Below are 27,310 nucleotides of genomic sequence, written 5' to 3' on the forward strand. Positions count from 1 at the left end.
TAGATTTATTAAATCACAGAGGCTGAGATGGCTGAGACACATAGAAAGAAGGGAAAACGACCGACTGATTAAGAAGATCACCAGATGGAAACCGGTAACTGAAAGACCAAGAGGAAGACCCAGAGAGAGATGGGAGGACCAGGTCATGAGAGATATCAAAATTCTAGAAGTGAGAAACTGGAGGGAACTATGCAGATACCGAAATGAGTGGAAGAAAATTGTAACGAAAGCCAAGTCATACAACAAACTTTGACAACACACAAGTGGAATGCGGAGTGATTCACCGCAATAAGCGAATCTGAGAGCTCTAAGTAAGAGCGGCAAACATTCCACCTGGAATGAAAAGCCCTGATGATGATGATATCATAGAGTCATTTCAATATTTCAGATAAATATGAGTTGTTTATTAGACTAATTCGGGGTTATATACACATATTATACGATAGGTAAATCCAATAAACATTTTAAAGACCAGGAAATGAAACAAAATAGTTGGAAATCCCACGGCATGCGGCACCAAGGAGCATATATTCGTTTATTTCCTAATCCATGTAACACACAAAACAGATAAATATTATAATAAATAATAGTATAAGTATAAATAAATAAACACAAATTTGTTTATTACTGTTCGCATAATTTATAGGCTATGTTGTTGAATTAGAATTAAGTCATTGTTTACTCTTTCTACTCATGCGCAAAAATTCCGCTACGTCGATCTATAAATTGACATAATATTTTCTTATGTTTCCAGTCCGTTTCTTACGTCTCCGTTGCGTCTACGTCTACGCTACGTCAAACTATAAATCCAACTTACGAATCGCGAATCACGCATAATGTGTAGCCAGCTCAAAAATATCGCTCAGCAACATCGAACGGGCCCATCTTTGGCGTCGTGTCGAAAACGAATGGATCTGCAGTGGCGTAGCTAGCCACTGGGGGCCCTTTTCCCCCGCGATAAAAGAAGCAAAAATGCTTGTATAGAATAGACTAAAATGTGTTTTATTGTCACTGAAAATTTTACAATTTTACAAAGCTTATACTTATTACAAAAAGTTGAAACAAAAAACAAAAACAAATACAGTTTACTGAAATTACATAAATCGACAATATTAGTACAAAATAAAAGATAATGCAATAAAACAAAACAATATATTGCAAAATTTAAATAAATTGCACATTACATAATACAACCGTAGGAACTAATAAGTTCTGCGTATAACACACATATAGATAATAATAATAAATAAACCTAATAAGCTCTAATAAACCAAAGTCGACAAATAGATTTGAATTGTTGAGACTCATTGTTTGAAAACATATTCAGTTTTTTCAATCCAAGGATGAATGGTACCTTGAAAATGAGCTTAAAAAAAGAAGCTGTTTTTATGGTATAACGGCGAGAGGCTGGCAAATACACTTCTCGAATAAATTAACGTACCACCTTAAAAATGGGTCATTTTTGATGTCTCGAATTTCCTAAACCTCTTGTTCGATTAAAGTGATTTTTTTAATGTGTTATAGCCTTATTGTTTAACAATATCGTTGTAATAATATTGTTGCGAGACAGATAAATTGTCATTGTATACCGGGTGTACCAATCAAACTCTGATTTTTTCTCTCAAAGTTCGCATAATTATAGTCTAGTAAAATAAAATTCATTCAATAAAAGTCCATCAAGCCCAGAACAGAGAGAAATTTGCCATATTGATCGCCAACCTCAATAAAGAAGGCACTTAGGAGGAGGAGGAAAATAAAATTACATTACATCTAAATCAAAATGTATATTTTTTGGCAACAACCGCGTTTTTACAATTGAAAATATAGTAACATTTTATAAATAAATTCAATACCTCATAAATCATTAAATATTTTTCAACCATTTTTTTTTCTTTACACTGGTAACATGGTGCAACTTCTCTTATAAGACAAAATCTTTTATAGTGCTTATTTAAAACGCAAATAATAATTATTTGTAAACTTGTTTTTTAAGTTTTAAATATAGTAACTTAAATAAATAAGAGGTCAAATTTAATTTAGTAAATCTTAAGTGAAAGCTTTATTCTTCAAAATTTGCAGAAAAAATCTGAAATAGCGTCATAGAAGCGTGAATTATCGCAGCAGAGAAAAAGTAAATATTGTGCAAAAATGACCCCTTCTTAATTATTTAAACAAGTATCCCCTTATATGATTTGGATACTTTCTTAAAAATATCTTTTGCATTCACCTAAACTTTGATAAAAATTTAGTTCCAACCTGTACGGAATTACATTTTGATTTTTTTTTATTTTATAAGGGTATTTTAGCCTCATGTTTCATTAACATTCTGTTTTTTGATTCATTCGCTTTTGATTCATTCATTCTTATGTTGGATAATAAAAAAAAATATGAAAAAAAAATTTAAGCAACGCTTTTCTTTAGTTACGAGTGACTAAAATTAAAAATAAACAACTAAAAAGCAAAAAATAAAAAAAAATTGAATAAATCTAACACATCCGTCAAAGAAAACAAAACCGTGGCGCGTGTTCATAGAATAAACGGTTTTCGCCACACGCTTTTCTTTAACGAATGTGTTAGATTTTTTCAAATTTTTTTTATTTTTTGCTTTTTAGTTGATTTTTTTTTTAAATATTTTTAAATTTAGTCACTCGTAACTAAAGAAAAGCGTTTCTTAAAAAATTTTTTTTCATATTTTTTTATTTTTTACTTTTTAGTCTTACACTTTTCAAACATTAAAATATATCGTCATGTTTATTAAAATATGTATAAAACATATGATGTACTAACATGAAAAGTAGTCGGAATAGCAAAAAAATTTGAAACTTTATTGGTTATTAATGAAGCATAACGCAAACAACTAACGTAAAAAGTGAAATTATGTATTGTTCATATCTCAGTGTTGCCAATCGGCGGATAATTATCCGATTTGCGTACCTTTTTGAGAGTTGTAGTATCTTCTTCGTATCTTTAAATAAATTGGATATTTGCGGATATTTTTCAGTGTATCTACCAACGACTAAAACTTTCTCATCCATATATTCCCAACACCAACAACACATTAATTTTATTTGGTTCCACCCAAATTTTTATAAATAGCCTATACTGGATGAATGTTAGTGACATCCGATACTTTTCATCTTTTGACAAAAGGGACATGTGCCGATTCTTTTGTTTAAAATTTAAATGCACAAGTGCATTCACTTAAGGCATACTAATCCAATTCAAATTTCAAAAACCGTCTGCCCTCCGATGTTATTTATGAGTTTTTAGTTTTTAGTCTTTAAACTTATGAAAGCTAATTCACGCACGATTTAGTTTTATTTTCATTTTATGTAGTGCAGTGCTTAAGTAAACGTTTCCAGATTTCTCGGACATGAGATGTAGTTAAATCTAGTTCTTTTTTGTAAAGTTCTATCAAATCTAATATCTTAAACAAATCCATTTCATCAAAACATGTTATACTTACCTAATTCTATTTATGATTTTTTTGAGGAATGTAATGGTATTATGCAGAAAAGAACTTTCCGACACAGAAACGTCACTTTTCTGCACACTACTGTCAGTTATGCTGTGAGAAAATATTAAGTTTGTTAACATAAAATTGTGCAGAAAAATGCATTTGGAATAGTGGTTGTAGAAAAATCTACTTATTTGAAACTAGTAATATCTAGATATCTACTAATTAACTCAAAAATCCTTCAAATTTTTTGCCTATAAAAATTATTTAGTCGGGCATTAACGTTGAACGCACCACGGGTATTATGGATAATAACTTTGATACCTTAATAACTACAAGACTGTCAAATACATCTCTATTTTTTTAGTTGTAATAAATCTTTAGTTGTTAAAAGAGCGTAGGCGCAAAATTTCGGACCAATAATCTTTAAACGTATTTATTTTTTTCGAATCCTGAGAAAACTAATAAATATTTTTGAAAAATTTGAACGCAGAATAAAAGATTACATTATTACCGAGGGCTGAAAGTCCCTTACAATAAACAAAATGTTTCTTTTGAATGAGATATTTGAAATTAAAAATCACACTTAATATTCTCTTTTCCTTTTACCCCTGTAACATATTAGAATAAAAATTATAGAAATCTTCAGGGACTTTTGGCCCTCGGTAATAATGTAATCTTTCATTCTGCGTTTAAATTTTTAAATAATAGGTACTTATTAAGGCGCATTTAAATCAAAGCGAACACGAACGAACGAACGAATTCGTTCGTTAACTTTATTGTATTTGTACAGCGAATCGAGCACGACCGAACGAATTCGTTCGCATTCGCACATGTTCCAACCGATGTCGGTAAGTGAGCGAATCATCAAAGGAAACCGTTGTTCAATGTGGACAGTTGATAGACGGTAGCGAACGAATTCGTTTAGAAGTACTGATTTAATTTATTTACAAACATTAGTTTGAGAGGGTTGTTTATTGTGTAGTTGTGAAAACATAATTTTGCAATATGGAATATGCCTATGAAAACCAAAATCGAAGCTATATAAAATAATAAACAGAAAAACTGATACTTGTTTATAAAATAATAAACATTTCTATAGGAATGGGTTGTGATGTCTCTGAACTAAAAAAATGAATTAGCTTCTGGCATCATTTAGACGAGAAAGACAAAAAGAGGGTTCGAAGTGGTGTGCTTTTAAAAGCCTAATGTTTTTATTGGATAAATTTCAACCCAGAAACACTAATGAGGTAACCAAATCAAATTAATTGCTAAAATTACTTAAAAGCAAATTTATTTTGATACACCAATTTTACAATTTATTATTTGAACATAATATAGTCATAATATCAAGAGCAAGTAACTTTTTCGAGGAAGAATTTTAAGAAAGCTGGTTCTTTATAATATGTTATTTTCTAAGCTCCATCAAACAGCGTATAATACCTGCTACCTGCTATTTTTGTAAGCTATTATTGTATTAAAATTTACCCAGCAAGAAACACGAAAATAAACTTAAACACAATGTGTGACTGGCACTGGCCCATCAGCCCATCTTAAAAACATCTGCGGGCAATATGCACTCCGGATCATCAACGAATGCGAACGTTCGCCTCAATGTAAATGGCCCTACTTTGTAGCGAACGAATGACCAAGTGAACACCTACGAATTCGTTCCTTCGTTCGTTCGTTCGTGTTCGCTTTGATTTAAATGCGCCTTTAGCTTTCTCAGGACTCGAAAAAATAATTCATTTTAAAAGCATTGACCAGAAATTTTGCGCCTATGCTATTAATGTAGCTGTAGTTTATTTTGTATTGATTTATTTATTATTTATTTTTCCAGTACCTAGTTTTAGGTTTATTACGTTTTAATAAAATAATATTTAAAAGTGTTTTTTTTACTTAAATAATTATAATAAATTAATATAACGATCCAAATAATGAAATATTTAGATTTATTTATTTATTTAGAATTTAACACTTACGATAATACAAAATACGAATAATATAATAATAGTAAGTAAATAGTATTAGGGTCATTCCATTTCAAATCACTCAAATTTGGAGAAAAAAAAAATTTGGACCTCCGATTTGTCTGAAAATTGGTATATAGCTTCTGCGGGAAGGTCAAAAAATCTTCTTCTTCTTTTTTTCTCAAAATGTTATTTTATGCGATTTTACAGTGATTTGGTGTTTATTTATACAAATTTGCATTTTCTATCGTAAAGTATCAATGGAAAACATAATATTTTAATAGAAGGGACTCAAAAATGTCATTATATGGCATTATAACAAGTTAGTTTGATTCAAAACAAGCTTTTGATCAATTTTTATAGTGTAGAAAACGTTAAAATACCGTTTTTTACATTTTTCTCCATTCCCAAAATACATCATAATCGATTTGGCTGAAAATTTGCCCACAGATAGACAAAACATAGGACTTTAAGTGGTGAGAAGAATTTGAATTATATTACAATACCAAAAAAGTTACATGCAATATTATAGTCAAAAATATAGGCGTCTACTTTAAGTACAATTAACTCGAAAATATCGACCTCACGACAAAAATTGTTAAAAAGAAATTGTAATAATTGTAAAAAAGATTTATTTGGAACAATTTCAGTTCCTGCCATTTTTGTCGAAAAGTTAAAAATGGCGGAGATATTGAGCAAAACTAATGGAGGTATCGTTGTTTTCTTTTTCAATTATATCGCCATAATATATCAACATTTTTCAAAAATGTATTGAATAAATGTTATTTATTTTTTCATCAGGAATGTAAATCTGCCAGATTTTCCACTTAAGGTTTTAAAGTTGCTCCCCGCTCATCCCCAGGGGGTAGAAGTGAGGACGGTCGTAATCGACAGATTTTTACAAAATATTGAACACGTGTTTTTCAGTTTTTCGATCCGATGTAGATTTCACGAAATATTCGACACACCCGCTTCTTTTAACACACCCTATATATTCAAATACATAATTCTAGAATCATAGGCGTATATGTTACCGGCCAAACCCGATTTCAGGACAAACTAGTCGGGTCTAGGCCAAACTAGTTTGTCCTATCGCGCGTAGGCCAAACTAGTTTCTCCTAGGCCAAACTAGTTTATCCTGATATAAAGACGCACACTTCAGGCCAAACTAGATTGGCCTAGGCCAAACTAGTTTTTCCTGAAGTGTATGTTTTAATATCAGGATAAAATAGTTTAGCCTAGTCGAAAGTAATTGACTACAGATTGGTTGCTGATTTAAACTTAAGTTTAGAAGACACTATTAAGAGTTGTAAGACTTTTAAGTATTTAGGGTAAATGATAAAACCAAGATGGCACTTGTATGAAAGATATAGAAATGAAAATAGTACGGGAAAACAAGCCACTAAAGGGGCCGTTCAAGTATTACGTAACGAACGCGGGGGGGGGGGGGGTCAAAAATCTTCAAAAATCGCGTTACTTAATACTTGAACGCTCCCAAAGCACTCCATGGAGTGATATGAAAGAACACTCGAACTAAAGAAAACAAAAAAGGATTTTTCAGGGCATAGTGCTGAATATTACCAAATATTACCCTACAAGAGCAGAAGAATGGCCAGTGACAACACTAATACGAAATAAAATACAAACAGTTGAATTGGAGTTTATGAGGTGTCGACAAATCACCAGATAGGATAGAATAAGGACAGAGGAAATATGAAACAGAATAGAAGTAGAATGTTCATTTACAAAAAAGATGTGGTAGTAAAAGTAGAGCCCTGAGATGGTACCGGCATATACAAAGAATGCCGGAGCACAGGTGACCGAAAAGATTACTGAACTGGGATTGGCGGGGAGGAAGGCGGAGAGGAAGACCTGCTGTGAGATGGAAAACTCACATAGGAAATGCTATGATAGATAGAGACCTCAGAGATGGCGACTGGGAGAATAGCTATGGAAGACGAAAACGGCAAACTCATAATGGGAAAAATCAAGAAGAAAAAAATAATTCAGCGAACTAGTACGGCTTAATATAAATAATAAATTGAATAAAATACTTTGTTTTTGGAAAAATAATCATTTTTATTAAAATTATAATTATTCGTAACAAACAAACAATAATATTGAGATGTTGAATGGGTTGCATGTGAGAGTTCGGTACCCCGTCAAAATAGCCCCGTCAAAAAAGCTCCGACAAAATAGCCCCGATATAATATCCCGCACACAAAATAGCTCCGACAAAATAGCCTGCAGACAAAATAGCCGCGGAATAATAGCCCGCCGACAAAATAGCCCCGACAAAATAGCCCCGACAAAAAAGCTCCCTTCAGAATTCATCATGAAATAATTCCTTAAAAATACATTTTTTCTCGGAAATGGTAATTATCCTCTATTCAGATGTTTATCTTAACCACATTAAATAAAAATGGTCTTTTCAGAGAACTCGAGTCTTGTCTTCCCTGCCTCTTGGAAGATTGAACATTTAAGTTAAGCGAAAATCAATGTTTATTTATGATATAAACATTTTTTCTGTTTTCGGGCAACAGTAAAATGCATTTTAAATTAAATAAATTAAATACATTCTCCCTTTTTGTCAAATAATTTAAATTAAAAAAAAGTTTTTGGACACCTTGTATAAATAATTATGTAATTGTTTATAAGAAGCTGTTTTAGCCGGGGCTATTTTGTGTTCGATCTATTTTGTCGGGGCTATTTTGTTTGCGGGCTATTTTGTCGAGGCTATTTTGTGTTCGGGCTATTTTGACGGGGCTTTTTTGACGGGGCTATTTTGACCGGGCTATTTTGGCGGGTCACGGAGAGTTCATTTTAAATGAAGTAAAAGACAGACGTACTCTCAATCATTTATTGTAACTTCCGACGACCGGTTTCGCTCTCTAAAGTATGCAGAGCATCTTCAGGTCAACGGTTACAAGTCACTAAATGGTACAAATAAAAACCAGAGTTAGAACAATGTCTGGTTGTAAAAGATGCTAAAGATCCATAAGATCAAGCCAATATTGAACAACATACATAAAAGTAGTGAAGATATTAGCAGACAAATACATAGGTATGCATATAAAATCGGGGGCGGTAACAAACGTCCCCAAGCTCACAAACACATGCAGATGTATGCCGTCTATAATCATGCAATTATAACGTGTCGTACTTATATTCGGATACAGGGAGCTACTACCTCAGTATTCATTAACATGATATTCTGCGTAAGTTATGCTAACGGGATATGGTGGAATAGACGGAGAATGTTGCAAAGGTAAACAAGTTTATGGGATTTGGGAATTCTTAAGGATGAAGAGATAGTTGGTGAAAGACAACCAACAAATCTGTGCCTGTTATTTTGTTTGTGAAGTAAACTACAGTGAATGTCATATATGTTCACTGTATACAATTTTTTAAAATGTGATGGTTTTAAAGATTTTTATTTCTATTTATTAAAATACTTCTATTTATTAGTGTATGTGTAGGGAGCTCGCAAACCAAAGCAATTTCCCTACATCGCATAACATGCATTGCGGAAAGATACGCAGTGAGTGTCACATCTGGTTTTCGGTGAACGAAATTCCACCGAAAGTCACCCAAGATTCACCGAAAACCAGATGTGACACTCAGTGCGTAACTTTTCGCAATGCATGCCACATGCGATATAGGATATTGCTTCGGTATGCGAGCTCGCTTAGTGTAAGACTGACAACGTTTGGATCAAAACGGGTCGATATTTAACCCTGGAAGGTCACACTTGGGTGCAAGATACCCCTCGCGACACTTAACTGCATGTAGCGCTTGCGCAGCTGCATTTCAATGGTAATGCTGCTTTATGTAAATTCAGTCTCTAGTCTGCCAAGGACGGGTGTGTAGTTGCGGTCTCATTTGAGCAATATTTCCAATCACGAAAATTTATTGAATACAGGCTAGGGTATGTAGCACCCATGTGTGACGTTTGCGATCAAGTGTGCGCTCAAGTTAATGACCTAACAACACAACATCCCACAAATTTAGTAAATCAAACTAGGTGTTATTTCTGCAAAGGCAAATATAGAAAAGCAAAGAGTGCATGCTCGGCTTGCTATAAAGCATAATGCATGGAGCATAGAGCCACACTACCTTATGAATGTAGTCACTAAAATGAGTGAAACTGAAATACCTAGCTAAGAATGAATATGAGTTCTATAATCAAAAGGTGTTATATTTTAGTTAGAAAAAACATTTTGTTGTTAAAATAAATTAAAATATTTTGAATTATGTTTCCGGTTTTTTAGAAAATGTTTGATAATTACTCGTATTTTTAGGTATTTTTAATATTTTTTTCTTTTGTGTTACTACAATTAAGAGAGAGAAAATAAAATGATGATTTAATTATTCTTATGTATTCAATAGTGATTAGAGAATCTCTGGAAATCATAAAATATTTACTTTTTTTTTTATTTCTTCACAAAAAATCATTGGGTATCGGATACCCATGTGTGCAGTTTATTTAAAAAAAAATAGGTGTGATCTTCAAGGGTTAATATGTATATTAGATGTGGATGTGCAGCTGTAACCTAAATTGTTAAGGTCAGTACTCCTTGATGTTTTAATGATAGCAGTAGTCGTCGTATAAGGCAGGGGTCACCAATTAGCGGACCGCGGTCCGCATCCGGACCGTGAGCTACTTTTGTGCGGACCGGCAATAAAGTCAGAATATTTATAGCGTTTGGCGATTTTGAAAATGTTTGGCCATGAAATTGTATATTATGTTTGACTTAACGTATGTGTGCGAAGCCGCTTTATCAAGAATGAACTTTATTAAAAATCGGTACAGATCTCACTCCAAACTTCAGACAGATTGTACATATGTAATAAAAAATGTCATTTTTCTCACTGATAATTTAATTTTGTAAAGAATGACAAATTTTCTGATTAGGTTTTTGTTTGTGGATTCCTGTTAAAAAATGGCCCCTTAAACAAATCAGAAGGGGCCCGGGATGCCGGGTAAAACAATCTTTTTATACAAATTCAAAATTACCTTTCAGCCCCGAAAATTGTATTTAAAAAAATGTCTCTTGTCATTTTTTTCAAAAGTTGATGGTTTTCGAGTTATCCATCCATGGCACTACAGCCCAAATCGAGCCTTGGCCTCCTTCAACAAGCTTCTCCAATTATTTCGGTTTACCGCTGTTCTTTTCCATGAACGCGTTCCCAGGAAGTTCCTGGCATCCTCATCGACTTCGTCTTCCCTTCTCTTTTTAGGTCTTCCAACAGGTCTTTTTTGCAACATTCTTGCAGGGTTTTTGAGTTATAAGCGATTTAAAATCTGAAAAATGTGAAAATACCTACGCATCTTTGAGGTTTGAAAACTCTTACGTAAGTTATTAGTCTTCAGGTTGCCAAGTGCCTAAATTGAAGTTTATAAATTCAATTTCAAGATTCTAACGAGTAATCGGGACTTACTTCAATAGAGACTGTTGTTTTTTAATTGTTAATTATACGAGTCCACTCGACTTTTAATTCGCCGCACATCGCAATTTATGGTGCGTCTCTGTCGCACTTATTATATACATATACGTACTTATGCAAAAAAATGCCCAACAAATACTTCATATTTATTAAAATTTTATAATTTATTTGTTCAGTTAATTATTGCCAATGTGCTAATTATGTATGCCAATAAAAACAAACGGTCGAAATTGAAATAAACCCCGATAACTCAGCAGAATCTTGAAATTGAATGTTTAAACTTCAATTTAGGCACTTGACAACTGGAACACTAATAATGTACACATGAATTTTCAAGCTTCGCAAATGCTTATTTTCGCATTTTTCAGTTTATAAATCGCTTAAAACTTGAAATCTATCAAGTTTTGAGAAAAATGAGAGAAAATCTTTTTTGTTTAAGATGACCCAAAAATGCTGAAAACATATTTTCGGGAGCAAAAAAGGTGATGTTTTTAATTTATAAAAAACTGTTAAAAACAATTTCTGCCTAAAAATTTCGCACTGCACCCTTCTGATTTGTTTACCGAATTGGAACAACCAGACAGGTAGTGTTAACTCCGGACCCCAGAAGTGTCATAGGTTTTCGAAACGGACCCTCAGGAAATATAATTGGTGACCCCTGGTATAAGGGATGACAAATCGGAAAGTTTAAAAATTGTAGCTAAAAGATTAAATAATAAGTCATACAGGGTGAGTCATGAGGAACTGTACATACTCCTACGTCGTATAGAGGCTCCTATGGGGAATAACAAATGACCATTAAAAAGTGTCTGCTCCCATTGTTTAATAATATACAGGGCGAGTTGTTAATTTTTACAGAAATTTGTATTCGTCATAATTTTTGAACGGTAAGATCGACGTGTCTCTTATTTTGGTCAATCGTTACACTATTAACACCCAATCAACTGATTTATTCAAACTAGAAAAAAATCAGGTCCGGCTTTAAAAAACTAGTTCGTTTTGGTCTTAGAAAAAAAATTTCATCCTGTATACGGTTTTTGAAAACTCTAATAAGAATTTTACAAATTAGACAAATAGGCAATTAAAATGGCATATTTATTTTTTTCCCTACACAATTACTTAATTTTTTATAAAAAAAATCAAATTTGACTATGAATTAAAAGTTTGGTGAAAAGAACCATAGATTTAAAAAAATTAACTTTTTTTACATAAATTAATTTTTTTTGAACAAATATTTAATTTATAAGTTATTATAATCAACTGTTTTATTCAAACTAGAAAAAAATCAGGTCCGGCTTTAAAAAATTAGTTCGTTTCGTATTACAAAAATATTTCAAACTGTATAAGGTTTTTGAAAACTCTAATAAGAATTTTACAAATTAGACAAATAGTTAATTAAAGTGGCATATTTATTTTTTCCCCACACGATTACTTAATTTTTTACAAAAAAATCAATTTTGACTATGAATTAAAAGTTTAGTGAAGTGAACCATAGATTTAAAAAAATTAACTTATATTACAAAAATTATTTTTTTTTAACAAATATTTAATGTATATGTAATAATACTACCATTGCTCGTGCTATACGTTTTAAATAATACAACCTTTTTACAAATAAGTCTGGCCAATCGGCTCTGCCAAAGCCATTTTTCAGAAAAAAAACTTTTTAGTCAATTTTCAGAAATTTAAAAGGAACAAGTTGTTTTGAATAATACTAAAACATCATCCTGTATAATATTTGTTTGTCAAAAAGGAGATAAACAAATAAACCTAAATCAAACAAGAACAAAAAGAAATATTTTTCCCGTCGGTTTTTGCATCACTACTTTCTCACCATGTATTAATACTATGTGGTGGGAGGGCATTTAATGCCAAACTTTCCACCTTTTTAAGAGGAGTGGATGGACATCCAAATACTCCAAAATATTTATTAAGGACCACTGGAGTATTGATAACACAATTAAAGACAATTCCGTGGATAATGTATTTAATAATTGTACTGTAATGAAATAAGGGTTGATTCTATCATTGATAACTTATCGCAATTCTAAATACAGAGCTTTATACAAACTTTAATAATATTTAAAGTGCTTCGGGGGTGTAAACACAAAGAGGGTTTAGTGAAAACAATATAATATTATGCGAATAACATAAAGACCGGTACATTTCAAACCAAGTAAATTTGCACAAGAAGCGCGAAAAAACACTTGTCTACTCGGAAGGCGAGGCCTTGCAGACTGCCACAATTTTGAGTTTCTACACTGTAGCTGTGTTTTTTCGCGCTTGTTGTGCAAATTTACGTGGTTTGAAATGTACCAGTCTTTATGTTATTCGCATAATATTATATTGTTTTCACTAAACCCTCTTTGTGTTTACACCCCCGAAGCACTTTAAATATTGTAGAATCTACACTACGCGAAGGGAACGCTGGTGATATTGACGGAAAAAACTAGTATTAACAACAAATAAAGGTTCACATTAGGGGAACGAAAACCAGTTGTTTTCGAAAGCAAATACATGCATTTACAATTCTCTATATAAGTTTTAGAATATAATAGTTGGATATATTTACAATGAAATAAAATAAGTTGTTTTTACAACACTATGTATGTGTATAAAAATGATAATAATTTGACATTTAATCATAGTCAAAATTGATTTTTTATTTAAAAATATTTAAGAATATTTAAAATTGACCAACTACCTACCTATAACATACATAGTAATTTTGTCTACATTGAAATATCTGTTAAATCGTTATTCAAGTTTGTGTATAGTTGGTTTGTTATAAATGAATTAATGTATATTAAAAAACTAAGTTTTCAATCTAATAGCACATAAAACAACATCAAAAAATGTCATTCTACATCCTACCAGACTGAAAACAATGGGAACCTTCTCTGGTAACACCTCCGAGGCTTCTACAATTTGCAAGCCATAACGGATGCTGAGACTAAGGAAGATGAGGGAATTTTACAATTTATAATTCACGTCCCATCTGCTCAGCGCGGTAAAGTTCCAACGAGAATGGTTCCCCTCGTACTCCAATGGGAGTAAACATAAATCAAAAATGAATAACCATTTTCAATTTCGTTGCAACACGAAACTACAGCCGCATCATTATTCCAGTTCAATCAGAGAGTGCAGCAAGCACCTCTACCGGTTTCGAAACTTATTAGTCTCTCATCAGGAGGCACATATGCTGCTCTCTCTGACCCAACTAGGACAAACCCCGGCGTGCAGAAATTGAAAATGGTTATTCATTTTTGATTTATGTTTACTCTCATTGGAGTACGAGGGGAACCATTCTCGTTGGAACTTTACCGCGCTGAGCAGATGGGACGTGAATTATAAATTGTAAAATTCCCTAATCTTCCTTAGTCTCAGCATCCGTTATGGCTTGCAAATTGTAGAAGCCTCGGAGGTGTTACCAGAGAAGGTTCCCATTGTTTTCAGTCTGGTAGGATATAGAATGACATTTTTTGATGTTGTTTTATGTGCTATTAGATTGAAAACTTAGTTTTTTGATAGCAGTTGCCGCTAGGGCATCCCTGCCATTTCTTTCGTTGCAATACGTGACTGCACGCCGGGGTTTGTCCTAGTTGGGTCAGAGAGAGCAGCATATGTGCCTCCTGATGAGAGACTAATAAGTTTCGAAACCGGTAGAGGTGCTTGCTGCACTCTCTGATTGAACTGGAATAATGATGCGGTTATAGTTTCGTGTTGCAACGAAATTGAAAATGGTTATTCATTTTTTATTTATGTTTACTCCCATTGGAGTACGAGGGGAACCATTCTCGTTGGAACTTTACTGCGCTGAGCAGATGGGACGTGAATTATAAATTGTAAAATTCCCTCATCTTCCTTAGTCTCAGCATCCGTTATGGCTTGCAAATTGTAGAAGCCTCGGAGGTGTTACCAGAGAAGGTTCCCATTGTTTTCAGTCTGGTAGGATATAGAATGACATTTTTTGATGTTGTTTTATGTGCTATTAGATTGAAAACTTAGTTTTTTGATAGCAGTTGCCGCTAGGGCATCCCTGCCATTTCTTTCGTTGCAATCCGTGACTGCACGCCGGGGTTTGTCCTAGTTGGGTCAGAGAGAGCAGCATATGTGCCTCCTGATGAGAGACTAATAAGTTTCGAAACCGGTAGAGGTGCTTGCTGCACTCTCTGATTGAACTGGAATAATGATGCGGTTATAGTTTCGTGTTGCAACGAAATTGAAAATGGTTATTCATTTTTGATTTATGTTTACTCCCATTGGAGTACGAGGGGAACCATTCTCGTTGGAACTTTACCGCGCTGAGCAGATGGGACGTGAATTATAAATTGTAAAATTCCCTAATCTTCCTTAGTCTCAGCATCCGTTATGGCTTGCAAATTGTAGAAGCCTCGGAGGTGTTACCAGAGAAGGTTCCCATTGTTTTCAGTCTGGTAGGATGTAGAATGACATTTTTTGATGTTGTTTTATGTGCTATTAGATTGAAAACTTAGTTTTTTGATTGCAGTTGCCGCTAGGGCATCCCTGCCATTTCTATCGTTGCAATCCGTGACTGCACGCCGGGGTTTGTCCTAGTTGGGTCAGAGAGAGCAGCATATGTGCCTCCTGATGAGAGACTAATAAGTTTCGAAACCGGTAGAGGTGCTTGCTGCACTCTCTGATTGAACTGGAATAATGATGCGGCTGTAGTTTCGTGTTGCAACGAAATTGAAAATGGTTATTCATTTTTAATGTATATTACTATTTAGTTGTAATTACATATTACATTATATTCATGTATAAAATCAGCAATACTAACGAGGTTGTATAAAACATTACTTCATGAAAATCAAATATTTACAACAGAATGTTGGCAACCCTTGATACATTGTTGAGAAAAAGAATTAGACAACTAACCTAGCTTGTTCTGACACTTCTTAGTTCCCACAAAATTTTACAAAAAACAAAGTGGAAAAAATTGATAACTTGAACTAAAAAAACCAATACAGTTAAACAAATGCAGTGCTCCTGACCAACCTTAAATTCCCACATTATTTGTTGTATCGTGTTGTGTCCTGTGTGATTTGTTTTATTTTAATTTTGATGTGAATTTACTTATTTATTTATTGACGAATTTTAAAACACAATGTAGGTATACTCCCAAAATATATTTTATTACTATTCCTTTCTTTTATCTGATTTAATAGTTTATTAATATTTCTTCACTGCTTATATCATTAAAACATAGTCTCAATTTACAATCAATTATTTTCAACTGAATTTTAATTCCTTTCTTTTCTTTTCTACTCTAATTCTCCACCCTTTAATTTATATCTCAGTTTCATGTACCTGTCAATTCACATTTATTTTTTTTATATGTTTATTAGGCAATCTGTTATAACATATAACAATAGGCACATTTTATCTGAGAAATAATGACATGAAGAGAGATTGTGACCAGCGCCACACATCTCTATAGAGATAATATTAAATTACTGTATTACATAAATATATTAACTTAGCTACTGTAACAATGTTAATGTCTGTGCGGTAAATCTAATGGTGTCTATCTCTTTAACCGTTTTGTTTCCTGACTGTTGTCTAACAAATTAATTGCAAGCACATTCGCGTGGCTTTCAAGACGTACGATGTATTTTGCACTTAACTCCACTATCACTTCACTGACGGTTTTCGTTTCCAGATCATTGTAAATATCCCTGTTAGTAACAAACCACGGAGCATCGATTATTGAACGTAACACCTTGGACTGGAATCTCTCAATTATGGATACATTCGACTTGGATGCTGTTTCCCAGAGCTGCAGACCATATACCCATACTGATTTGAATATTGTGTTGTAGACTAGCAGTTTATTTCTTGTCGTGAGCTTAGAATTACGCCCTAGAAGCCAATAATGCTTACTAAATTTTATGCCCAGTTGTTTCCGTTTGTTCCATATGTGGGTTCTCCAGGTTAATCCCCTGTCCAAGTGCATGCCCAGATATTTTACAGAGGTAACTGAGGTAATTACCTTATTATTTATTGTTACTGTAGGTGATTCACCGTGACATTTTGTAAAAACCATATGGTTTGATTTTTGTTCATTCAATTTAATTCTCCAATTTTGTGCCCAAGTATTTATTTGATTTAATACTCTCTAGAGTTTTGCAGCAGCTTCGACGGGATTTTTGTGTACTGCTAGGATTGCAGTATCGTCTGCAAAGGTGGTGGTCGTTGTATCACGATTTGTGGGTAAGTCGGCTGTGTAAATCAGATACAGTTGTGGTCATTTATTACTGTTTTATTATATGACCGATAATTTAATCTTTTAGCTACAATTTTTAAGCTTTCCGATTTGTCATCTCTTATACTACCACTACTCCTATCATTAAAACATCAAGGAGTACTGACCTTAACAATTTAGGTTACAGCTGCACATCCACATCTAACATACATATTAAATATCGACCCGTTTTGATCCAAACGTTGTCAGTCCTACACTAACACATACAGTAATAAATAGAAAGTCTTTTAATAAATATAAATAAAAACAAAAATCTTTTAATAAATAGAAATAAAAATCTTTAAAACCATCACATTTAAAAAATTGTATATGACATTCACTGTAGTTTACTTCACAAACAAAATAACAGGCACAGATTTGTTGGTTGTCTTTCAGCAGAAATATCATATTAATGAATACTGAGGTTGTAGCTCCTTGTATCCGAATGTAAGTACGACACGTTATAATTGCATGATTATAGACGGCATACATCTGCATGTGTTTGTGAGCTTGGGGACGTTTGTTACCGCCCCCGATTTTACATGTATATTGTTGTAATCTTATTTATTTATATGTGATGATATTCTTATATGTAATTTAATTTAATTAATGCATTAATGATAATCTAATTAATCAACCAGATCACATATCAATATGTTTTCAATCTCAGGGCGAATTATAAAATTACTTACTTACTTTCGTGACTTCTAAGTATTTCTCAGTGGTTCCTAATCGGGATAGGAAAAAAATAAAATAATACACACATATGGATTACAATTATAAATCAAAATTTTGTTTATTTTATATAAATGGCAATTACTGCTTAATATTTGTTAGATCTTATATTTATTTAATACAAACATTTAAAAATGGGGATCTTATTTCCTTTTGGTTTCCAATTTAAAACTTTTATTAATAATGAAACTATTAGGATTTATTAGCAACAAATTGATTTAAGTTTGATGAAAATCTTCTGATATTAGCGATTATGTTCTTCAATTTTTAATGTGGTATTTAATACAAAAACCCATACATTCATGTCTTGACAAATGAGACTGACCTTTATCTGGTGAACTGCGAATGTCCTCACACAAAACCCGTTTCCTCCTACCCTTGGTTGCGATGAAAAACTCGTCCTGGCCTCCAGTAATGTTCTCCTTTGAAAACTACCTCGTATAGCTCTCGTTCATGCTTTTCTCGTGATGCCGTGTTCTACCTTTTTCGAACCACTTCAATCAGCTACCCGGACACTCTTTGCTCAAGCATTCTTTTCTCTCGACTCGGCCTACCTCTCGTTCCGATGGGTACTCAACACTCACGGAACTATCACCGGCTTTTTCACTCTTCGTACACTACCGTCTACCACTGGACTTCACCTCTCGACTTCTCAAAACATTCTGATCTCTCATCCTCATTCAATCCCCTACTTTCTCAATATCCCTTCCATATTCAAAAATCAACATTCCACCACAAATTTTAATTCGCCGTATTCCTCAATACCAACTTTTAATCTTTCTAAATATGTTTAATGGATTTCAAGAAAAAGTAATCATTTCCCAATTTAAACTTACTTTCTACTTTTTACAAAACTTAATGACCTATTATCTATTTCACTGAGTCTTATTTAGCGTAGGCTAATGATCGAATCTTCCGCGAAACACTATAATGGTCCGCGTCACTCAACTTGTTTATCTTAGGCGCATTGTTACCGAGTTTCGTACACTTCTTCGAATCACTTTCTTAAAAACTAAATATAATAATTTGTTGTATACAGGTTGTTCTAAATTTACATGCCCGTGGCTGAGAAAATTGAAGATCTTTTATATTAATTTGAATTTTGCTTATAATTATAAATTTTAATTCTCCTATCAAATAGGAATATAACAAATCCCCGCCTTGTATTCGATAAAATTTATCTGCATTTTTAAATAAATTTTCTTGAGGCAAAACCAACTCCCTGTCTATTTCCTTACTGTAATCTACGTCTTATACCCTAACTTACTATCTACTTTATGTAATTCTGTCTTTTATTCGTGATATTTGTATACATCGTGAATATTATAAATTCCTCGGATCTTTTCCGAGTTCCTATGCCTCAACTCATAACTATTTATCCCATTTTCATTATTCACGATGTACGGGCCTTCGAAAACAGGCATCAACTTTGCGCAAATGCCCCCACGAAGATTTGATACTCGTAATGCCCTCACGAGTACTTTTTCACCCTTTTGGAAAGTCACTGGTCTTCTTTTTCTATTGTTTTCCTGTCTTTGAATATACTTTTCGTTGCTTCGCCGTAATCTTCTCTGTACTGTTTCAATCACCTGTTGATATTCCTTTGGCTCTGGGTCTTCCCATGGCCTTATCGGCAGTACACCCTTCATGATGTATTCTGGGGTCTCTTTTGTTACTGTGCTCGGAATTGTATTTAGATACACTTCTATTTCCGCCATTTTCCTGTCCCAGTGGCGATGTTGACCATCTGTTGCAATGCGAAGAAATTTCGTCACTTCCTGTATGAATCGTTCCGAAGGATTACTCTGTGGATGCCTGATGCTGACAAAATTTGTCTCTATTCCGCGTTCTCGAAGTTGTCCCTTGAAACGATCATTTCGGAAATACGTTGCATTGTCCAGTAGAATCTTTTTTGGTGTTCCTACTGTGGCTATAAAATTGTCGATTTTTCTTAATATTTCTTCCCCCTTTGTGGTGCGGCAACTATATATTTTTGAAAACACATCCACCATCACTAGAATATGTTTGTTCCTTTTAGTGGTCATAATTAGATCGCTTAACATATCTATTGCTACAATGTCTAGTTTGTTTCGGGCTTCAATATTTTTGGCAATATTTTCGTTTTTGAAATTTCTACTCTTATATTTTTGACATACATCGCACTTCTGGGTAATTTCCTTTGCAATGCGGTAATCCTGTCGGCTGATGTAATTTTCCCTAAAAACGAGCCAAACCTTTCTGCTACCAATATGCCCATTGTCCTCATGTAATTTCTTTATTATCTTTTCTGCCAATGTCTGTGTCACTAAATATAGTTCCTTTCCGTCTATTCTCTTAAAATATATGTTATTTTCTACCTCCGCTCTTCTTTTCTCTCTTTCCTCTAGGTCTTCCTGGTTTTTCCTTATCTCATTTAACGAATATATCCCTTCTTCTTGTATTAATCTATTTAGTCCCACCTGTAGAGTAATTGTTTCCTTTTTTCCGGTGTCCTCATCCCGTGTTAGAGCGTCGGCTATTATGTTGTCTTTTCCTTTTATATATCGGAACTCAAAATCATACTCCTGTAATAATAGAATGCCTCTATGTATTCTATTATTTACTAATCGATTCTTCATGATATGTACTAAAGCTGCATGGTCTGTTTCGATTGTGAATTTTGCTCCCAATAAGTAAAACCTCAATTTGTTTACGCAATATAGTACACTGGCAAACTCCAATTCTGTAACACTATATTTTCTCTCATGTGTTTTAGTCACTCGAGATATAAAACATATCGGCACTTCTTGGTCGTTTTGTATTTGAGACAGAACTCCTGCAAATTTTTGTATGGACGCATCAGTTCGGAGTATAAAAGGTAAATTGTAAATGGGGTGGTATATTTTCGTTCCTTTTGCGAATTCTCGTTTTAATGTTTCGAAAGCTTCCTCCTGTTCTTCTTTCCAATTCCATTTTATTCCTTTTTTAAGCAATTTTATCAGAGGGATTTCCTTTTGGCTCAAATCGGGAATCAGCTTTTTAAAATAATTAATCGTGCCAAGAAAACCTCTCAATGTTTTCAAATTCGTTGGTCTTGGGTATTCATCTATGAGCTTGACTCTGTCTTCGGCTAATCTGACTGTTTTGGTGTCCAATTGAAAACCCAAATAAATTACTTCTTTTTGAAAAAATTGACATTTTTCAATGTTTAATTTCAATCCCGCTGTGTCCAATTCTTCCAGACTTATTTTTATGTGTTCCAGATGACTCTGAGTATCTTGTGAAAAAATTAATAAATCATCGATATAATGAACTATGAAATCTTCATGGCGATTTAAAATGGTATGTAGAGCTCGGACGAGTGCAGCACAAGCACTCTGCAATCCAAATGGCACTACCTTAAACCGGTAGACAATACCATCAATTGAGAAAGCGGTGTAGTTTCTACATTTTTCCGCTAAAGGTATCAACCAAAAACTGTGTTTTAAGTCAATTTTAGAAAATATGTGTGATCCCGTAATTCTTCCAAAAATGGCCTCGATGTTTAGAGGTGATTCATATTGTGATACAGTGTGCTGGTTGATATTCCTGGCATCTAAACATAATCTCAATTCTCCATTGCTTTTCTTTACTATCACTATCGGGTTAACATACGGTGAATCACATCTTTCGATGATTTGATCTTCCAACATTTTATTAATTTCTTCTTTCACCTCTTGTCGATACTTGTATGGAATCGGGTAAGTCTTTGATCGAAAATTTCCCAAGTTTTTCACCTCAAATAAATGTTCGTACTTTTTCGCCACTCTGTTTTCCTCATTTATCAAATTTTCGTAGTTTCTCAACATCAACCGCAATTCTTTTTCTTTTCCTTCTCCACATATCAATTTTCTGTCTTTTTCCTCAGATTCTTCACATATGTTTACCGTGCATTCTGCATCCTCGTTTGCATATACCTCCTCTTCAAATACCACTGTTTCAATCATATTCTTTTCACTTTCATTTGTTATCTTTATTTCTTCTTCTCCTGAGCTCGTCTCTTCTTTTGAGGAATCCCAAGTTTCTTTTGCTTTTGATATTCTCAATTTTTCTTCTTCTGGGCTCAACTCTTCTTTTGAGGAGCCACAGGGTTCATTTTCTTTTATCTTTTTCTGACTTTTTCTCCATTTTCTTCTTTGTCCTTGCTTCGTTGCCAAATTCATTTCCACTGTTTGTTCTTTACCTGATTCGTCCGTATTTTGTTTCTCCTGTTCCTTGTCCTGTTCTTTTTCTTTTTCTTCTGTTAGTTTCATCGTATTATTTTTAAAATCTATCACTACATGTTTTTCTGCCAATTCGTCAACTCCTACTATCATGTCATGTGACATGTTTGGCATTATTACACATTGTAGTGCATACATCTTCTTACCCAGTCGTATCCTTACTCGTATGCCTTCATTTATAGTTGCCAATGTCCGTTTGTTTGCGCCCACTAAATTTACCCTAGGTATTTTGTAAATTAAATTTGTTAAATTAACTTCTTCTATTAGTTTTCTGTTGACCAATGTTATTTCAGATCCAGTATCTATCATAATTTTAATTGGTTTCTCGTTGATAAATCCATCCACAAATTTTAAATTAACTCCATTTTTCTTTTCGTTGTTTCCTGCCAATTTAATAAACTCCTTGGGGTGACAAAAGATTCCTGTTTGATTTTTTGTTTTTAGTGAGCGCCGTCGTGAAAAGACGCCGGTTGCTCATCGTTGTTTATATTTTCGTCATAATGTCTCTCTCCGTCATATTCTTCTGTCTGGGTATTATTTACCTCTCTTCTATTTTCTCTTGGTCTGTCGGATCTGTTTCGGTTTTCTCGATATCCCTGTTCATTTTGTCTACCATTATTTCTGTTTTCTTGGGATTAAAATCTCGGCCTAAATAGTCCCTCCTATTTTGATTTCTATCTCTGTAATCCTGTGTCTCTCGGGGCCTGTAATCTTCTCGCGACCTTCTTGATTTTCTTTCTCTCAAACGTGATTCTCTTATTTGTAAGAATTGGCATAGACTATCTATGTCTTTGTAGTTTTGCAATGTGATGGTCTTCCAGCGTTTCTTCGAAATGTCTTGCAATCAGTTCGACTAATTGTTCCGATGAGTAATTATATTGTAAATGTTTTGCATTATTGTAAATTTGTAAAGCATATGTCCTTTCTGATACCCCCATCCTATCATTGTATTTCCCATTTTGCAATTCCTTGTTAATTTCCAATTGTTGGACTTTTCCCCAGAAATAATTCAAAAATTTTTGTTCAAATTGTTGCCAATTGCCGAATTCTTCTTCTTTACTATCGAACCATAGGCTTGCTTCATATTTTAGATGGTTTCTGATAGTTTCTTTTGCTGTTTCGAAATTTCCGATGTGTTGTATTTTCTTTTTCAGGCTATTTATGAACGGCACTGGGTGTAATCTTCTTACGTCCCCGCCAAACCTTATCTTCACGTCATCTGTGCTATGTATAACCATTTCTCTTCTTTCTCCGACATTTTGTTGAGTATTGATTTCCGCAATCTTTCTTTCCACTTCTTCTATGTCTGCTTGAATAGCGCTTTGCAACTTGTTTTCCAAACTTTCCATTTCTTTTTTCTGGCAATTCGTTATCTCCTTTATTTTATTTTGAATTTTCATTTCTTGTTCTTTCTTTCATCTCGTTTTTCATTGTTGTCAAACATCCTTTTACTTCCTTTTCATACTTTCCTATGCGTTCCTCCATTTTCTTGTTGTTCTCTTCTATTGCTTGTTTCATTTTTTGTTGTGTTTCATCCATTTTTTGATCCAATTTTTGTTGTGTTTCATCCATTTTTTGTTGTGATTCATCCATTTTCTTTGATGTTTTTTCCTGATTTTTATCCATTGTTCGTTTTGCTTCATCCATTTTTTGTTGTGTTTCATCCATTTTCTTTGATGTTTCTTCCTGATTTTTATCCATTGTTCGTTTTGCTTCATCCAATTTTTGTGACTGGAGTTGCATAAGTTGTAATATCTTTTCTAATTCTGACAATTCTTTTTTTCCTGTTTCCATGATTGTTGTGTCTAAAATATCTTCTTGGTCTGAATTTTCCTCTTGATCTGAATGTTCTTTTTGTTTTTTGTTGTCTTTGCTTTGGCTTCTTGTCACAGACATTTGTTTTCAAGAAGTACTATCCCCGCCAAATATGAAATTTTACTAGTATGTTACCAAAACGACTTTTTCTCACCCAAATATTATAAATTGTTCATAAATATATCAAATGTAAATATCGTAAAAATAAAGTATTAAATCAGTTATGTAAAATTTGTACCTAAAGAGATCTAAATTTTTATGTTATCAACTGTAAGTATCTCACTTTTTACCACAGGCATATAAATTTCCAACTACCGGCTTTTCTCTTTCTATCCTTCAAATTTGCCACTAGAAATACTTTTCAATGCTTACCACGTTGGACGACATTTGTTGTAATCTTATTTATTTATATGTGATGATATTCTTATATGTAATTTAATTTAATTAATGCATTAATGATAATCTAATTAATCAACCAGATCACATATCAATATGTTTTCAATCTCAGGGCGAATTATAAAATTACTTACTTACTTTCGTGACTTCTAAGTATTTCTCAGTGGTTCCTAATCGGGATAGGAAAAAAATAAAATAATACACACATATGGATTACAATTATAAATCAAAATTTTGTTTATTTTATATAAATGGCAATTACTGCTTAATATTTGTTAGATCTTATATTTATTTAATACAAACATTTAAAAATGGGGATCTTATTTCCTTTTGGTTTCCAATTTAAAACTTTTATTAATAATGAAACTATTAGGATTTATTAGCAACAAATTGATTTAAGTTTGATGAAAATCTTCTGATATTAGCGATTCTGTTCTTCAATTTTTAATGTGGTATTTAATACAAAAACCCATACATTCATGTCTTGACAAGTGAGACTGACCTTTATCTGGTGAACTGCGAATGTCCTCACACAAAACCCGTTTCCTCCTACCCTTGGTTGCGATGAAAAACTCGTCCTGGCCTCCAGTAATGTTCTCCTTTGAAAACTACCTCGTATAGCTCTCGTTCATGCTTTTCTCGTGATGCCGTGTTCTACCTTTTTCGAACCACTTCAATCAGCTACCCGGACACTCTTTGCTCAAGCATTCTTTTCTCTCGACTCGGTCTACCTCTCGTTCCGATGGGTACTCAACACTCACGGAACTATCACCGGCTTTTTCACTCTTCGTACACTACCGTCTACCACTGGACTTCACCTCTCGACTTCTCAAAACATTCTGATCTCTCATCCTCATTCAATCCCCTACTTTCTCAATATCCCTTCCATATTCAAAAATCAACATTCCACCACAAATTTTAATTCGCCGTATTCCTCAATACCAACTTTTAATCTTTCTAAATATGTTTAATGGATTTCAAGAAAAAGTAATCATTTCCCAATTTAAACTTACTTTCTACTTTTTACAAAACTTAATGACCTATTATCTATTTCACTGAGTCTTATTTAGCGTAGGCTAATGATCGAATCTTCCGCGAAACACTATAATGGTCCGCGTCACTCAACTTGTTTATCTTAGGCGCATTGTTACCGAGTTTCGTACACTTCTTCGAATCACTTTCTTAAAAACTAAATATAATAATTTGTTGTATACAGGTTGTTCTAAATTTACATGCCCGTGGCTGAGAAAATTGAAGATCTTTTATATTAATTTGAATTTTGCTTATAATTATAAATTTTAATTCTCCTATCAAATAGGAATATAACAATATATATTTGTCTGCTATCTTCACTCCTTTTATGTATGTTGTTCAATATTGGCTTGATCTTATGAATCTTTAGCATCTTTTACAACCAGCCATTATTCTAACTCTGGTTTTTATTTGTAGCATTTAGTGACTTGTAACCGTTGACCTGAAGATCCTCTGCATACTTTAAAGAGCGAAACCGGTCGTCAGAAGTTACAATAAATGATTGAGAGTACGTCTGTCTTTTACTTCATTTAATAATATTGAGTTATATTCGCGGTCGGAGGGACAGACAGCCTAGGTCAAATTTCTCACCTTTAATATGTACCATCCTTGGATTATAAGCCTTCATTTGACACCTCATTTGTCATTCTACCTGGTATAATGACGAAGGAGTTGAGTTCTCGGACAGACAGACAGACGGACAAAAGCTTATCTTTTTATTTATTATTGTTTATATTATTTAATTATACAACAATATATTGATTTATAGCATGTATCAATATTTTCATTCGATGTATCATATGATAAAATATATATCGATGTATAATCTTTTTGCCGTCCCTGTTGGGACGTGATTTTGGAATTCCGTGCATGTAAAGGTCCTTACATGTTCGCTACGTTACTTTCGACTCGGCTAAATTGGTTTAGACTAGACCATACTAGTTTATCCTGAAGTGTGAGTCTTTATTATATCAGGATAAACTATTTTGGCCTCGTTTGGCCTGAAGTGTGCGTCTTTATATCAAGATAAACTAGTTTGGTCTGGCTTTAGGCGGTCGACACATTCTTTGCTCGCAAACACAACATCAAAGTACCTTTGCAATGGTAGCCGCTTCTTGAGTGGGTATCGTATAGGGCTCAGCCCATTTCATAAAATAATTTATGGCTATCATGATATATCTATTTCGGTCATCCGTTTCTGGAAATGGACCTGCAATGTCGATTGCTACTCTTTCTATAGGACTACCAACATTGTACTGTAACATGGGTGCCCTCTTTTTTACCAACTAAATCATTATGAGGTACTCGGTACGAGGTTAAGAGGTTACGAGGTATTACGAGGTTAAGAGGTACTCATGTGTGGTATGTGGTTTAGAGGTTTCAAATCTATGTTCTTCCGTATTAAGTAATTGACAGTTGTATTATAGTATCTGCTCACAAAAATGAGTTATCCTTTTTCCAGCGATAATATGTATGATGGCGCTATATTTTCTACTTTAATAACATTGTATTAAAATACTATTTACAGTATCTGGGCTTACTGCAATAATAGCTATAAGACATAACAAACAACCTGAATGTTTATTACCAGAATTGTAGGGGTTTGAATACAAAAACACATGATTTTTATAGGGGTTCACAAACCTTGGAATTCGATATTATAATTGCAGTAGAGACATGGATTCAAGATGGGGTTAGGGATGGTGAAATTGTTGATACAAGTATGTATAATTTAATACGGGCAGATAGGGATTTAGAATTCACTGGAAAAACTAGAGGAGGGGGAGTTCTTGTGGCAGTAAGAAAGGAGTATAAAATTGCACAAATTTTCAAACATTGTACAAAATTTGAGGCAATAGCGATTCATATTAAATTAGCAGGTAATGAAAAACATACAATTTTTGCTTTATATGTACCCCCAAACAGCTCTGATATTATATATGAACAACTA

This window comes from Diabrotica virgifera, chromosome 10, assembly GCF_917563875.1.
Source record: "Diabrotica virgifera virgifera chromosome 10, PGI_DIABVI_V3a".
Classification (NCBI taxonomy): Eukaryota; Metazoa; Arthropoda; class Insecta; order Coleoptera; family Chrysomelidae; genus Diabrotica; species Diabrotica virgifera.